Here is an 8,472-nt window from a genome sequence, read left to right on the forward strand (position 1 = left end):
GGGGTTCGGTAACCCTCCGGCACTCCGGTTTTCTCTGAAATCATCCGGAACACTTCCGGTGTCCGAATATAGCCGTCCAATATATCAATCTTTATGTCTCGACCATTTCGAGACTCCTCATCATGTCTATGATCACATCCGGTACTCCGAAATAACTTCGGTACATCAAAACTCATAAACTCATAATATAATTGTCATCGAAACCTTAAGCGTGCGGACCCTATGGGTTCGAGAACACTGTAGACATGACCGAGACATGTCTCCGGTCAATAACCAATAGCGGAACCTGGATGCTCATATTGGCTCCCACATATTCTACGAAGATCTTTATCGGTCAGACCGCATAACAACATACGTCGTTCCCTTTGTCATCGGTATGTTACTTGCCCGAGATTCGATCGTCGGTATCTCAATACCTAGTTCAATCTCATTACAGGCAAGTCTCTTTACTCATTTCGTAATACATCATCTCGCAATTAACTCATTAGTTGCAATGCTTATGTGATGTGCATTACTGAGAGGGCCCAGAGATACCTCTCCGACAATCGGAGTGACAAATCCTAATCTCCAAATACGCCAACCCAACATTTACCTTTGGAGACACCTATAGAGCTCCTTTATAATCACCCAGTTACGTTGTGACGTTTGGTAGCACACAAAGTGTTCCTCCGGCAAACGGGAGTTGCATAATCTCATAGTTATAGGAACATGTATAATTCATGAAGAAAGCAATAGCAACATACTAAATGATCGGGTGCTAAGCTAATGGAATGGGTCATGTCTATGGTTAGGAAACATAACCATCTTTGATTAACAAGCTAGTCAAGCAGAGGCATACTAGTGACGTTTAGTTTGTCTATGTATTCACAGAAGTATTATGTTTCCGGATAATACAATTCTAGCATGAATAATAAACATTTATCATGATATAAGGAAATAAAATAATAACTTTATTATTGCCCCTAGGGCATATTTCCTTCAGTCTCCCACTTGCACTAGAGTCAATAATCTAGATTACACAGTAATGATTCTAACACCCATGGAGCTTTGGTGTTGATCATGTTTTGCTCGTGGAAGAGGCTTAGTCAATGGGTCTGCAACATTCAGATCCGTATGTATCTTGCAAATCTCTATGTCTCCCACCTGGACTAGATCCCGGAGGGAATTGAAGCATGTCTTGATGTGCTTGGTTCTCTTGTGAAATCTGGATTCCTTTGCCAAGGCAATTGCATCAGTATTGTCACAAAAGATTTTCATTGGACCTGATGCACTAGGTATGACACCTAGATCGGATATGAACTCCTTCATCTAGACTCCTTCGTTTGCTGCTTCCGAAGCAGCTATGTACTCCGCTTCACATGTAGATCCCGCCACAACGCTCTGTTTAGAACTGCACCAACTGCAGCTCCACCGTTTAATGTAAACACGTATCCGGTTTGCGATTTAGAATCGTCCAGATCAGTGTCAAAGCTTGCGTCGACGTAACCATTTATGATGAGCTATTTGTCACCTCCATATACGAGAAACATATCCTTAGTCCTTTTCAGGTATTTCAGGATGTTCTTGACTGCTGTCCAGTGATCCACTCCTGGATTACTTTGGTACCTCCATGCTAGTCTAATAGCAAGACACACATCAGGTCTGGTACACAACATTGCATACATGATAGAGCCTATGGCTGAAGCATAGGGAACATCTTTCATTTTCTCTCTATCTTCTGCATTGGTCGGGCATTGAGTCTTACTCAATTTCACACCTTGTAACACAGGCAAGAATCCTTTCTTTGCTTGATCCATTTTGAACTTCTTCAAAATTTTGTCAAGGTATGTGCTTTGTGAAAGTCCAATTAAGCATCTTGATCTATCTCTATAGATCTTAATGCCCAATATGTAAGCAGCTTCACCGAGGTCTTTCATTGAAAAACTCTTATTTAAGTATCCATTTATGCTATCTAGAAATTCTATATCATTTCCGATTAGTAATATGTCATCTACATATAATATCAGAAATGCTATAGAGCTCCCACTCACTTTCTTGTAAATATAGGCTTCTCCAAAAGTCTGTACAAAACCAAATGCTTTGATCACACTATCAAAGCGTTTATTCCAACTCCGAGAGGCTTGCACCAGTCCATAAATGGATCGTTGGAGCTTGCACACTTTGTTAGCTCCCTTTGGATCGACAAAACCTTCCGGATGCATCATATACAACTCTTCTTCCAGAAATCCATTCAAGAATGCAGTTTTGACTCCATCTGCCATATTTCGTAATCGTAAAATGCGGCAATTGCTAACATGATTCGGACAGACTTAAGCATCGCTACGGGTGAGAAGGTCTCATCGTAGTCAATCCCTTGAACTTGTCGAAAACCTTTTGCGACAAGTCGAGCTTTGTAGACAGTAACATTACCGTCAGTGTCAGTCTTCTTCTTAAAGATCCATTTATTCTCAATTGCTTGTCGATCTTTGGGCAAGTCAACCAAAGTCCACACTTTGTTCTCATACATGGATCCCATCTCAGATTTCATGGCTTCAAGCCATTTTGCGGAATCTGGGCTCACCATCGGTTCTCCATAGTTCATAGGTTCATCATGATCTAGTAGCATGACTTCCAGAACAGGATTACCCTACCACTCTGGTGCGGATCTTACTCTGGTTGATCTACGAGGTTCAGTATTATCTTATTCTGAAGTTTCATGATCATCATCATTAGCTTCCTCACTAATTGGTGTAGGTGTCACAGAAACTAGTTTCTGTGATGTACTACTTTCCAATAAGGGAGCAGGTACAGTTACCTCATGAAGTTCTACTTTCCTCCCACTCACTTCTTTCGAGAGAAACTCCTTCTCTAGAAAGTTTCCGAATTTAGCAACAAAAGTCTTGCCTTCGGATCTGTGATAGAAGGTGTATCCAATAGTTTCCTTTGGATATCCTATGAAGACACATTTCTCTGATTTGGGTTCGAGCTTATCAGGTTGAAGCTTTGTCACATAAGCATCGCAGCCCCAAACTTTCAGAAACGACAACTTTGGTTTCTTGCCAAACCATAGTTCATAAGGCATCGTCTCAACGGATTTTGATGGTGCCCTATTTAACGTGAATGCGGCTGTCTCTAGAGCATAACCCCAAAATGATAGCGGTAAATCAGTAAGAGACATCATAGATCGCACCATATCAAGTAAAGTACGATTACGACGTTCAGACACACCATTACGCTATGGTGTTCCGGGTGGCGTGAGTTGCGAAACTATTCCACATTGTTTCAAATGTACACCAAACTCGTAACTCAAATATTCTCCTCCATGATCAGATCGTAGGAATTTTATTTTCTTGTTACGATGATTTTTAACTTCACTCTGAAATTCTTTGAACTTTTCAAATGTTTCAGACTTATGTTTCATTAAGTAGATATAGCCATATCTGCTTAAGTCATCTGTGAAAGTGAGAAAATAACGATATCCGCCACGAGCCTTAATATTCATTGGACCACATACATCTATATGTATGATTTCCAACAAATCTGTTGCTCTCTCCATAGTACCGGAGAATGGTGTTTTTGTCATCTTACCCATAAGGCACGGTTCGCAAGTACCAAGTGATTCATAATCAAGTGGTTCCAAAAGTCCATCAGTATGGAGTTTCTTCATGCGCTTTATACCGATATGACCTAAACGGCAGTGCCACAAATAAGTTGCACTATCATTATCAACTCTACATCTTTTGGCTTCAACATTATGAATATGTGTGTCACTACTATCGAGATTTAATAAGAATAGACCATTCTTTATGGGTGCATGACCATAAAAGATATTACTCATATAAATAGAACAACCATTATTCTCTGATTTAAATGAATAACCGTCTCGCATCAAACAAGATCCAGATATAATGTTCATGCTCAACGCTGGCACCAAATAACAATTATTTAGGTCTAATACGAATCCCGAAGGTAGATGTAGAGGTAGCGTGCCGACCGCGATCACATCGACTTTGGAACTATTTCCCACGCGCATCGTCACCTCGTCCTTAGCCAATCTTCACTTAATCTGTAGTCCCTGTTTCGAGTTGCAAATGTTAGCAACAGAACCAATATCAAATACCCAGGTGCAATTGCGAGCATTAGTAAGGTACACATCAATAACATGTATATCACATATACCTTTGTTCACCTTGCCATCCTTCTTATCCGCCAAATACTTGGGGCAGTTCCGCTTCCAGTGACCAGTCTGCTTGTAGTAGAAGAACTCAGTTTCAGGCTTAGGTCCAGATTTGGGTTTCTTCTCTTGAGCAGCAACTTGCTTGCTGTTCTTTTTGAAGTTCCCCTTCTTCTTCCCTTTGCCCTTTTTCTTGAAACTAGTGGTCTTGTTGACCATCAACACTTGATGCTCCTTCTTGATTTCTACCTCCGCAGCTTTCAGCATTGCGAAGAGCTCGGAAATAGTCTTATTCATCCCTTGCATATTATAGTTCATCACGAAGCTCTTGTAGCTAGGTGGCAGTGATTGGAGAATTCTGTCAATGACGCAATCATCTGGAAGATTAACTCCCAATTGAATCAAGTGATTATTATACCCAGACATTTCGAATATATGCTCACTGACAGAACTGTTCTCCTCCATCTTGCAGCTATAGAACTTATTGGAGACATCATATCTCTCAATCTGGGCATTTGCTTGAAATATTAACTTCAACTCCTGGAACATCGCATATGCTCCATGATGTTCAAAACATCGTTGAAGTCCCGGTTCTAAGCCGTAAAGCATGGCACACTGAACTATCGAGTAGTCATCAGCTTTGCTCTGCCAGACGTTCATAACATCTGCTGTTGCTCCAGCAGCAGGCCTGGCACCCAGCGGTGCTTCCAGGACATAATTCTTCTGTGCAGCAATGAGGATAATCCTCAAGTTACAGACCCAGTCCGTGTAATTGCTACCATCATCTTTCAACTTTGCTTTCTCAAGGAACGCATTAAAATTCAACGGAACAACAGCACGGGCCATCTATCTACAATCAAACGTAAACAAGAAAGATACTATCAGGTACTAAGTTCATGATAAATTTAAGTTCAATTAATCATATTACTAAAGAACTCCCACTTAGATAGACATCCCTCTAATCCTCTAAGTGATTACGTGATCCAAATCAACTAAACCATGTCCGATCATCACATGAGATGGAGTAGTTTCATTGGTGAACATCACTATGTTGATGATATCTACTATATGATTCACGCTCGACCTTTCGGTCTCCGTGTTCCGAGGCCATATCTGTATATGCTTGGCTCGTCAAGTATAACCTGAGTATTCTGCGTGTGCAACTGTTTTGCACGCGTTGTATTTGAACGTAGAGCCTATCACACCCGATCATCACGTGGTGTCTCAGCACGAAGAACTTTCGCAACGGTGCATACTCAGGGAGAACACTTCTTGATAATTAGTGAGAGATCATCTTAAAATGCTACCATCAAACAAAGCAAGATAAGATGCATAAAAGATAAACATCACATGCAATCAATATAAGTGATATGATATGGCCATCATCATCTTGTGCTTGTGATCTCCATCTTCGAAGCACCATCATGATCACCATTGTCACCGGCGCGACACCTTGATCATCATCGTAGCATCGTTGTCGTCTCGCCAATCTTATGCTTCCATGACTATCGCTACCGCTTAGTGATAAAGTAAAGCATTACAGCGCAATTGCATTGCATACAATAAAGCGACAACCATATGGCTCCTGCCAGTTGCCGATAACTCGGTTACAAAACATGATCATCTCATACAATAAATTTAGCATCATGTCTTGACCATATCACATCACAACATGCACTGCAAAAACAAGTTAGACGTCTTCTACTTTGTTGTTGCAAGTTTTACGTGGCTTCTACGGGCTTAAGCAAGAACCAATCTTACCTACGCATCAAAACCACAATGATAGTTTGTCAAGTTGGTGCTGTTTTAACCTTCGCAAGGACTGGGCGTAGCCACACTCAGTTCAACTAAAGTTGGAGAAACAGTCACCTGCCAGCCACCTGTGTGCAAAGCACGTCGGTAGAACCAGTCTCGCGTAAGCGTACGCGTAATGCCGGTCCGGGCCGCTTCATCCAAAAATACCGCCGAACCAAAGTATGACATGCTGGTAAGCAGTATGACTTGTATCGCCCACAACTCACTTGTGTTCTACTCGTGCATATAACATCAACACATAAAACCTAGGCTCGGATGCCACTGTTGGGGAACGTAGTAATTTCAAAAAAATTCCTACGCACACGCAAGATCATGGTGATGCATAGCAACGAGAGGCGAGAGTGTGATCTACGTACCCTCGTAGACCGACAGCGGAAGCGTTATGACAACGCGGTTGATGTGGTCGTACATCTTCACGGCCCGACCGATCAAGCACCGAAACTACGGCACCTCCGAGTTTTAGCACACGTTCAGCTCGATGAGGATCCCCGGACTCCGATCTAACAAAGTGTCGGGGAAGAGTTCCGTCAGCACGACGGCGTGGTGACGATCTTGATGTTCTACCGTCGCAGGGCTTCGCCTAAGCACCGCTACAATATTATCGAGGAGTATGGTGGAAGGGGGCACCGCACATGGCTAAGAAAACGATCATGTGGATCAACTTGTGTGTCTAGGGGTGGCCCCTGCCCCCGTATATAAAGGAGCAAGGGGAGAAGGCCGGCCGGCCCTAGGGCGCGCCAAGGAGGAGGAGTCCTCCTCCTAGTAGGAGTAGGACTCCCCTCTTTCCTACTCCCACGAGGAGGGGGAAAGGAAGGGGGGAGGGAGAAGGAAAGGGGGTCGCCGCCCCCCTCTCCTAGTCTAATTCAGACCAGAAGGGGAGGGGGCGCGCAGCCCACCCTGTCCGCCCCTCTCTCTCTCCACTAGGGCCCATAAGGCCCATTACTTCTCCCGGGGGGGTTCCTGTAACCCTCCGGCACTCCGGCTTTCTCCGAAAAATTCCGGAACACTTCCGGTGTCCGAATATAGCCGTCCAATATATCAATCTTTATGTCTCGACCATTTCAAGACTCCTCGTCATGTCTATGATCACATCCGGGACTCCGAACTAACTTCGGTACATCAAAACTCGTAAACTCATAATATAATTGTCATCAAAACCTTAAGCGTGCGGACCCTACGGGTTCGAGAACATTGTAGACATGACCGAGACATGGCTCCGGTCAATAACCAATAGTGGAACCTAGATGCTCATATTGGCTCCCACATATTCTACGAAGATCTTTATCGGTCAGACCGCATAACAACATACGTCGTTATTATTGCCTCTACGAAGATCTTTATCGGTCATCGGTATGTTACTTGCCCGAGATTCGATCGTCGGTATCTCAATACCTAGTTCAATCTCGTTACGGGCAAGTCTCTTTACTCGTTTCATAATACATCATCTCGCAACTAACTCATTAGTTGCAATGCTTGCAGGGCTTATGTGATGTGCATTACCGAGAGGGCCCAGAGATACCTCTCCGACAATCAGAGTGACAAATCCTAATCTCCAAATACGCCAACCCAACATTTACCTTTGGAGACACCTGTAGAGCTCCTTTATAATCACCCAATTACGCTGTGACTTTTGGTAGCACACAAAGTGTTCCTCCGGCAAATGGGAGTTGCATAATTTCATAGTTATAGGAACATGTATAAGTCATGAAGAGACTAATAGCAACATACTAAACGATCGGGTGCTAAGCTAATGGAATGGGTCATGTCAATCACATCATTCTCCTAATAATGTGATCCCGTTAATCAAAGGACAACACATGTCTATGGTTAGGAAACATAACCATCTTGGATTAACGAGCTAGTCAAGTAGAGGCATACTAGTGACGTTTAGTTTGTCTATGTATTCACACAAGTATTATGTTTCCGGATAATACAATTCTAGCATGAATAATAAAAATTTATCATGATATAAGGAAATAAAATAATAACATTATTATTGCCTCTAGGGCATATTTCCTTCATAAATCTATTAAGATGGAACCTACATGCAATAATGGCTCCCAAATTATAAGATTTATCTCCAAACACAGCACTCCTAAAAATACTGACACTACTAGGAAAATGCTTATAGGTAGACATTTAGCAGTAGCGTTGGTTAGAGACCCCACGCTACTGCTATTTAGCAGTAGCGCCGGCCATAACCAGCGCTACAAGCGCACGTTAGCAGTAGCGCTGTATTTCACGGCCAGCGCTACTGCTAATGGGCCACGCTCTCGGCCCCCTGTTGCAGCTTTAGCTATAGCGCTGGGCCTCCTCCCCCACGCTGCCGCTAGGCCCACCTCTGCTTCCTCTCTTTCGCCGGCCCGCGCGCGCACCCCTCTCCCCTCACTCACACTCACACGCTCACACCAGATCGAATCCCTCCCCGATCCGGCCACCGCCCCCGCGTCCTACTCCGGCCGCCCTCCCCGCGCGGGCCCCTCTTCCTCCGTTGGCCGCCCTTC

This window comes from Triticum dicoccoides, chromosome 6A, assembly GCF_002162155.2.
Source record: "Triticum dicoccoides isolate Atlit2015 ecotype Zavitan chromosome 6A, WEW_v2.0, whole genome shotgun sequence".
In the NCBI taxonomy this organism is placed as follows: Eukaryota; Viridiplantae; Streptophyta; class Magnoliopsida; order Poales; family Poaceae; genus Triticum; species Triticum dicoccoides.